The sequence below is a fragment of the Budorcas taxicolor genome, chromosome 22 (assembly GCF_023091745.1).
Source record: "Budorcas taxicolor isolate Tak-1 chromosome 22, Takin1.1, whole genome shotgun sequence".
In the NCBI taxonomy this organism is placed as follows: domain Eukaryota; kingdom Metazoa; phylum Chordata; class Mammalia; order Artiodactyla; family Bovidae; genus Budorcas; species Budorcas taxicolor.
Genome location: NC_068931.1, coordinates 50,976,641 through 50,985,404, shown reverse-complemented (window position 1 = coordinate 50,985,404; position 8,764 = coordinate 50,976,641).

The window sequence follows — 8,764 nt, the reverse complement described above, 5'->3', positions numbered from 1 at the left end:
ACTTGAGCTGGGTCTTGTGGGAAGGTTGAGACTTGGATTAATCTCCTGGAAATGAAAAAATAAGGAAATAAGGTGGATTTGTTCAAGCGGGGACTGGTTTAGCAAAATTTTAAAAACCAGACCTTGAACGTTATTTATTCTGACACTTGCCTGGCTGAGAAGTGCTCAGGAAGACATATTCTACAACTAGGTTTTGACCACAACTCAGCTAGGGGTTCCCTGTAGTGGTACCCCCAATAGATCTGCCCATTCTAGAGGTTCCTGGCTTAAACCTACCATCCCCTATGCCCACCCCAATCAAGATTTCTTACAACCCCTTTTCTCAGAGGTTATTATAGCTTTAGAGAATTATAGACAGTGCTTTATGTTCCTTTTAAAAACCTTATGGGAAATTTTTAACATACACAAAAATTGAGAAAATGTTTAATGAACTTCTATATAGAATCATCATTCATCTTCAATAGTTATTATGTCCAGTTTTTTTCACCTAGAACCCTGCCCCTCCAAATGTAACCTAGCCCTTAATTAACCATTTAGTTATTATAAAATACTGGCTTTGTTCCCTGTGTTATACAATATATCCTTGTAACTTATTTATTTTATACATAGTTATCTTAATCTGTTATCCCTATCTCACTCCTTCTCCATCCCCTCTCTCTAATGGTAACTAATAGTTTTCTATATATGTGAGTTCTGTTTCTTCTTTGTCATATTCACTAGTTTATGTTTTTACATTCAACGTGTGATATCATACATTACTTGTCTTTTCTGATATTTTCACTTACCATGATGCCCTCCAAGTCTATCCATGTTGCAAACACAAAATTTCATCTCTTTTTATGGTTCAGTGGCACTTCCCTGGTAGCTCAGTGGTAAAGAAACCGCTGGCCGATACAGCAGATCCATGTTCGAACCTGGGGTCAGGAAGATCTCTTGAAGAAGGAAATCACAACCCATTCCAGTATACTTACCTGGGAAATCCTATGGACATAAGAGCCTGGCAGGCTGCAGTCCATGGGGTCACAAGAGTCAGACACTAAATGACAACAAATATTCCACCATGTATATACCGCATCTTCTCTGTATGTTCATCTGTTGATGGACATGTAGGTTGCTTACATATCTTGGCAACTGTAAATTGATCCAGCCACTGTGGAAAGCAATATGGAGATTTCTCAATACTACTGTGAACACAAGTACATGTGTCTTTTTTTTTAATTTTTTAATTGAAGGAACACATGTATCTTTTTAATTAACATTTTAACTTTACTTTGGATCAATACCAGGAGTGTGATTCTTTAGTTTTTTTGAGAAACCTCTGTTTTCTCACAACATTTCTTAAGTGTTTTCCACAGTGGCTGCGCTAATTTACATTCCCACCAACAGTGTAGGAGGGTTCGTTTTTCTCTACACTGTTGCTAACATTTGTTGTTTGAGATTTATTTGATGACAGCTGTTCTGGAAGGTGAAAAACGGTTGTTGAGAAAGTGTTGGACCCTAGAGAAGGCTGAGCGCTGAAGAATTGATGCTTTCAAATCGTGGTGCTGGAGAAGACTCTTGAGAGTCCCCTTGGACTGCAAGGACATCAAACCAGTCCATCCTAAAGGAAATCAACCCTGAATATTCATGGGAGGACTGATACTGAAGCTGAAAGCTCCAATACTTCAGCCACCTGATGCGAAGAGCTGACTCATTGGAAAAGACCCTGATGCTGGGAAAGATTGACGACAAAAGGAGAAGAGGGTGAGAAAGGATGAGATGGTTAGATAGTATCACCAACTCAATGGACTTGAATTTGAGCAAAGATAGTAGAGGACACAGGAGCCTGGCATGCTGCAGTCCATGGAGTCACAAAGAGTTGGATATGACTGAACAATAAATTCTAAAATGTGATCAATGTGTTTTCAAATATATATATATTTTTTCTTTCTTATTTATTTAGCTGTTCCAGGTCTTAGTTGTGGCATGCGGGGTCGAATTCCTAGACCAGGGCTCAGACCTGGGCCTCCTGGATTGGGAGCTTGACGTCTTAACCACTGGACCACCAGAGAAACCCCTGTTTATTAGTTTATAACCACAGGATCACTCTGGGTGCAGAGGAAGGTCATTTCTGTGGTTTGGATGATACTCAGGTTTTGCCCATGTGTAGACGTGATGGTCTACATGGTGTCAGATTTCATTTTCTTGGGCTCCAAAATCAATGCAGATGGTGACTGCAGCCACAAAGGTAAAAGACGCTTGCTCCTTGGAAGACAAGCTATGACAAACCTAGACAGTGTATTAAACAGCAGAGACATCATTTTGCCAACAAAAGTCCATATTGTCAATGCTATGATTTTCCCAATAGTCATGTATGGTTGTGAGAGTTGGACCATAAGGAAGGCTGAGCACCAAAGAATTGATGCTCTTGAACTGTGTTGGAGAAGACTCTTGACAGTCCCTTGGACTACAAGGACATTAAATCAGTCCATCCTAAAGGAAATCAACCCTGAATATTCATTGGAAGGACTGGTGCTGAAGGTGAACCTCCAATACTCTGGCCACCTGATGCGAAGAACCGTCTCATTGGAGAAGACCCTGATGCTGGGAGAGACTGAGGGCAAAAGGAGAAGGGGACAACAGAGAATGAGATGGTTGGATGGCATCGCCGACCCTATGGACATGAGTTTGGGTAACTCTGGGAGTTAGTGATGGACAGGGAGGCTTGACATGCTGCAGTTCATGGGGTCACAAAGAGTTGTACACAACTGAGTGACTGAACAAGACGTGATATTGGAGTGACCTTGTTTTTGTCTTAATCCAATGTGGTCAGAGTCGCCTTGTCAATGTCCTGGGAGATATCCATCACTCACTGCCGCGAGGACAGTCACGGGGGGAACTCTGGGTATCAGTGTGTGTATCCCATTCAACAGAGAGCTCAGGAGAGCTCAGCCGTGAGTTCCTAGTATCAGGTCAGCTCCTGGAAGTCGGGAGCTGCTGCTTTTCACTTTCTCAAAGTTCCTGGAGAGATGAGGGGAAAGGGAGCGTGGGGACACCTTCTTCTGATCGTCCCATTTCTCTGTGAGACTGAAGCAAGGCTGTCTTGAGAGCTAGGATGCAGGAGAACATCAGGGATCTGACAACAGGCAAGGTACCGGAGTTACGGGACCGGGATATGCCAGGAGCATTGAGGCTGTCTTGAAGTTAGTGATTCTGACTCAGTGAGACAGCAGGACTATGATGTTCTGCTGCCCTGCTGCGTAGGGCGGGCTGTGTTTAAGAGGAGGAGGCGAGTCTAAACGGGATTGGAGTTTCTGTCACAAACATGTCACAAGAGCTCTGAATCGTGGCTTTGCATTTTAGTAGCTATGTGACCCCCTCAGATCCTACATCTGTAAAATGGGGGAAATATCAACACTTCAGAAGGTTGTTGTGAATGAGTAAAAAAGTATCAGGTACTTAGGACAGCGCCTGGCTTGAAGAAGCACTCAGTAAGTATGAGCTCTAATGCCATCTTCTCCCTTAATCACCGAATCAAGTCTTTCTGCTTTAGTATTCTAACACTAAGGTGTGGGAAGGTGTATGTGGTGGGGCAAGAGGTGAGAAATCATTCCTTCACTCCTCTGATTAAACAAAATAAGGAGAGAAAGACGGTAAGGAAACAAACAGAAGGAAATGAAAAGATGAGCAGAATCACTAGGTCTAACAGCATAGTCTCAGGGGAGCAAGTATTTTGGAGTGCGTTTAAGGTTTAATACCAAGTGCGCGTGTTTTAAGATAATACCTTACAGCTGCCTTTAAAAACAAGATCACAACACATTTTTGATACATAGCAAAATTTTATTAAGAAAATACACACATCTCAGAGTTTTAGATTAACATATACACATTACTATATGTAAAATAGATAACCAACAAGGACCTACTGTATAGCACAGGGAACTATATTCAATATCTTGTCATAACCTCTAAGGGAAAAGAATCTGAAAAAGAATATATATATATATATATGTAACTGAATCATTGTGCTGTATACCTGAAGCTAACACAACATTGTAATGAACTATATACTTCCATTAAAAAAAGAAAATACACACATCTCAGTAGAACTTATATATCACAAATGAGAAAAAATAGTCCATACCATTAGGAAGTTTTTAGACTGACTCTTGGAAGCATCTGGAATATGTCTCTGGTATAATACACTCTACACAAGGCTTTCCCCTTAAACTGGTATTTCCATAGGCTATTACAACACTGCTTATTCCAAATACAAAGGTGAGAAAGGGTAAGCAATGACTTTTGCTACGTGCAACTCCCTTCAAGTCAATAATGAATGTTTCACATGTTACCAAAGGAAATACAATATCAATTGCAAAAACAGTTTTAATTTCAGTTAATTTTAAAGGTGATTAGGCAAAGCTTAATAAAACATTAGGCAGAAATGTTATTGTGTCAAATATGTAAATATGTAGGCTTCAGAAATTCCTAAATTCTTTATTCCGCATACATTTGATGCTACTACCAATATTTTCCATTATGACATTTTAATGGAAGAAGGTATAGACATGCATATAATAGATATCATTAAAAATACATCTTACAATTCCCAATTCATGTTGACATTGGCTGATGTCAAGATACAAAGTATAGTACAGCAGAAACCAACACAGCATTGTTAAGCAACTATAATTTTAAAAAGAAAGTTAAAACAAGATACAAAGTGTTTAAGTGCTACTGAAACAGTGATAGCAGTTGGTGGTTTTTTGAAGATTGGCAGCTGAAAATGTGAGTGAAAATGAGTCACTCAGTCGTGTCCGACTCTTTGCAACCCCATGAGCTATACAGTCCATGGAATTCTCCAGGCCAGAATACTGGGAGTGGGTAGCTATTCCCTTCTCCAGGGGATCTTCCCAACCCAGGGATCAAACCCAGGTCTCCCGCATAGAGGGCAGATTCTTTAACAGCTGAGCCACAAGGAAGCCCTCTTGTGGTAATTTTTGAAGATTACCAAATCAAAAGATGTTAGTGAGCTGGAAGTTTTGGTGTAATTTATCAAATTCAAAACCAAATCTATTGTTTACATTCAGTACTTAAAATGCTTAAGACTAATGGATTAAATAGGTTTATACTGTATTTGAATTATAAATGGGAACAAAGTAAAAAAAAAAAAATCACATGAACCAGTAAAACACATTAAAAAGGACCTAAGACTAATCTTACGAGAATAGGTGAAAATTTTTCACTTGAAATAAGATTCTTAAAAGTAAGGTATTTAAGATCCAGGTAAAATCACCTGTCACAGAGGCCCCTCTTCCCCACTAAGGGCTAAGGTGAGGCACAGCTCCCTCTGCCTCTTACCAGCAGAGACCTTGGACAAATCTTTTAACCTCTCTGTGCATCTGTGTCCTTCTCTGAGAAAGAGGCTAGTGACAGAAGGTGGTCATGAGGATTAAGTATGCTGCCTCATGTAAGACGCTTAGAACAATGCCCAGCAGACTAGGTGCTATCCATAAAATTTAGTTTATCATCATTTGCTAACTGAACATACCTGATGTGTTGGTGATAATTCAGTGACTATGTAGGAATCAATGATTTGCTAGAACGACACTTAAAATTAGGAAAGTCAAGGAGAACAGTTTTCCCAGAACATAAAAGGACATACTGAAAACTGGGGGGAATAAATACCTATTAATTTCCCCTTTGTCTTAAAACTTTTAAAAGTGTGTTGATTGTAGGGGTAATTTCCCATAAAGCAAAGTAGCAAATACATCTTTATTTGGGAAAAACAGGGTTGATTAAATAGCCACATCAAAGAGTCAGTTTACTGGCAAAAAGCTGTTACAGAAAGATGCAAAGCATCCAAGTCACGTGACTTAAATTTGTGTATTTTATGTCACTGAACTATGCACACACTTCCAGACCTTTTTCTCCTTGAGAGGCACTGTCTTCCGTATCCATGTAAGGAAAACAATGATTGTTTTAAAATCTAATCACTGGTTTATCTGAGTAACTCCTGGCAAGGATTAAGGGAATTATGCAATAAGAATCCTGTCCTAATTAGGCCCAGTTGAATTTATAAAATTCGGAACAAAGCACTGAGCTTTTTCTCCACTTCTATTAAAACATCTTGATTTCAGATGAGGGGTAAGGTTTCTGTAGTAAAACTGTTTTGATCATTTTAAATATTATGTGTTATTTAGCTTGTCTGTGGAGGACTGCTTTTTAAAATCTGGATGAACATCGAAATGCCAGTCATACATCGGTTGAGAGCCGAAGTAGACAAGGAGTATCTCTGCCATTTTCTATAAAGTCAGCAATACACGTGTACCTATCCTGGCTGGAAATATGGTATTGGTGCTACTTCATTAGGACGGTCCCTTTAAGTGGAACCCCAGTAGAGCTTTGAGCTTTATATTAATGTTCTCCAGTATTCTGTATGCTCGGCAGAGCTGATTCTGATTCGGTGAATTTAACGGAACCCTGGAGCTGCTGCGGGCTTGAAGAGGTTATTTCTGAGGGATACTGAATGGACTTGGGAAACAGCAGCATCTAGAGGAAGTGTTTTTCCTAAGGCAAGAGTTTTCCCACTACCCTGCCAGCCCCCTTGGGCTTTCTCAGTAACCTGAGAGTAAATAATGCTCCATGCCCCTCAATAACTATTATGCTTTGGTCTTAATTCATTCGCAACTCCTTTGCAAAGGAAAATGTGGAATCTTATTTTTCCAGAGGCTGATAATTTAGAGAAAGAAAAGACAAGAGATAGGGTAAGTTATATCATAAGACAAATAATAATGAGAACAAATATTGACTTGATAATCTTTTGTAAGTGAAAAACTAGTTGCTAGGTTTTACTTAACAAAGTATATTAATCTACTTAAGAACTGAACAATGTTCTAATTACGTATTTTCAGAAAAAGCTGTTTAAAAGTTTTTTATTTTTGTTCTTATGAACATCCTATATAGGTCATACATAACAAAAGCAGATGAAATAAATTTGGTCTAAGAACAGAATTTCAGTTTTCTTTTCCAGAGGGAGCCTATACTGTCTGAGCACTTGAACACACACTACACTCAGGCCTCCGGAGCAGTGTCACACACACACGTCCTCCACAGCAGCATGGGCACCCCTGGGAGATTATCCGAAGTGCAGAATCTCAGGCTCCATCTCAGGCCCGCTGCGTCAGCAGGAGGGTTGGTTAGCTCTCCACGACCACCCAGCTCCTGGTGCTGGTGGTGTACGGCCCTTAGGGGAGGGGCCAGAGGCATCTGCATTCTGAAACTTCACAGTAATTTGGTGGCCACTCCTGGTTAAGAATCCATCCCTTAAAAATCTTTTTAACTAAAATCTTTGACACTTTTCCCATTATAGTCAATAAACCTTTACCCTCACTGGCTATCCAATTTGTTTCACAGTACAGGTCATTCCAGATTAGAAAAACATGCATTCTCACTTTTCCCTACTAAATAATTTGATAGCCTGATCTACAGAATTTCTTCAAAAGAACGAAAATAACTGTCCATTGCTATTAGGTTCAAATGTTGTTTCTTTTCCAATTTGTTGCCATGATGCCACCCCTGCCCCTACCACCATTATGACAGTTCCTGCCTGTATTCTTAGCTTAAATAATAAAACATTTTAATTTACATACAAAAATTGTTACATGTTGAAATTCTGGTTGGTAAATAACACATAATGAGAGTAGGCAGCTTTTATTCTGTCTTATTTAAATACGCAGGCTATATGCCATTTAGCATTGTTTTTTCCTTAAAATATTTCCATGTATACTGTATTAGACACATTTGAATAAGCAAACATCTGAGTAAAATTACTTTAACTTTGCATTTTCCTATCTTCAAGAAGAATTGAGTGAAAAAACAGGTTTGTAATTATTTTACTTGTAATGTTAAACTAAAATCAAGAATTCACAGAGTGTTTTTGTGGATGATTTTGACAAAGGTAACATGAAAACCATAAGCCTTTCATCTTTAATTGAGGAAAACAAACAGTGATCTGATTGTTTATTTTACCAAACAGATAAAGCATACCTCTGATTTTACTCATCTGTTAAGTATACTTAACCAACTGCATTTTTCCATACTCCAAATGGCAATGCCATTTTGAGCATTCTTAAAACATTGAATTATATTCAAAATTACTATGAATCAATTAGCCTTTACCTATTAGTTTTGTAAAAGGAAACAGGAACATAAAAATGAAGCCCTTTTACCACGCTCCAGAATATCACATCTAACGTATCAAGGACTGTGGAGGGAAACTTCAAATAATGTGCACATTGATATGCAGCTATGAATAATTTTTTATAGTTTATCTTGTAGAATGTGCATTTTAAAGTTTTGTTCGTTGCCCCAAAGCAACTATGTTAGGGTTATATATAGCAAGACTACTTCTCAAAATGTTTGGGATTTTCTTTTAGAACTCTCCAATGTGTAAGCCACATAAGAAAATCAATTTTTCACTAGGTTGTTAATTACCCATGTTACTGGGACTAAAAATGACATTTACTGGTCTAAACACCTATTCACTCCCACTTAGCTCTAAATTAATTTTGGTGATTTCAAAAAATTAAATCCATCTTCAATGGAGAAGGAGTTAGTTATTAGTACTAATGATATTTAAAGGAATGTATAATAGGAACATTCCAAAATTATCTCAATAAAGACCATCACTACTGGAATAAGGGTATAGATTCACGTAGATGAGTCTAAATGTGACTCATTTGGATGGGAAACACATGGTCAATTTGTTAAAAATCACATGTCA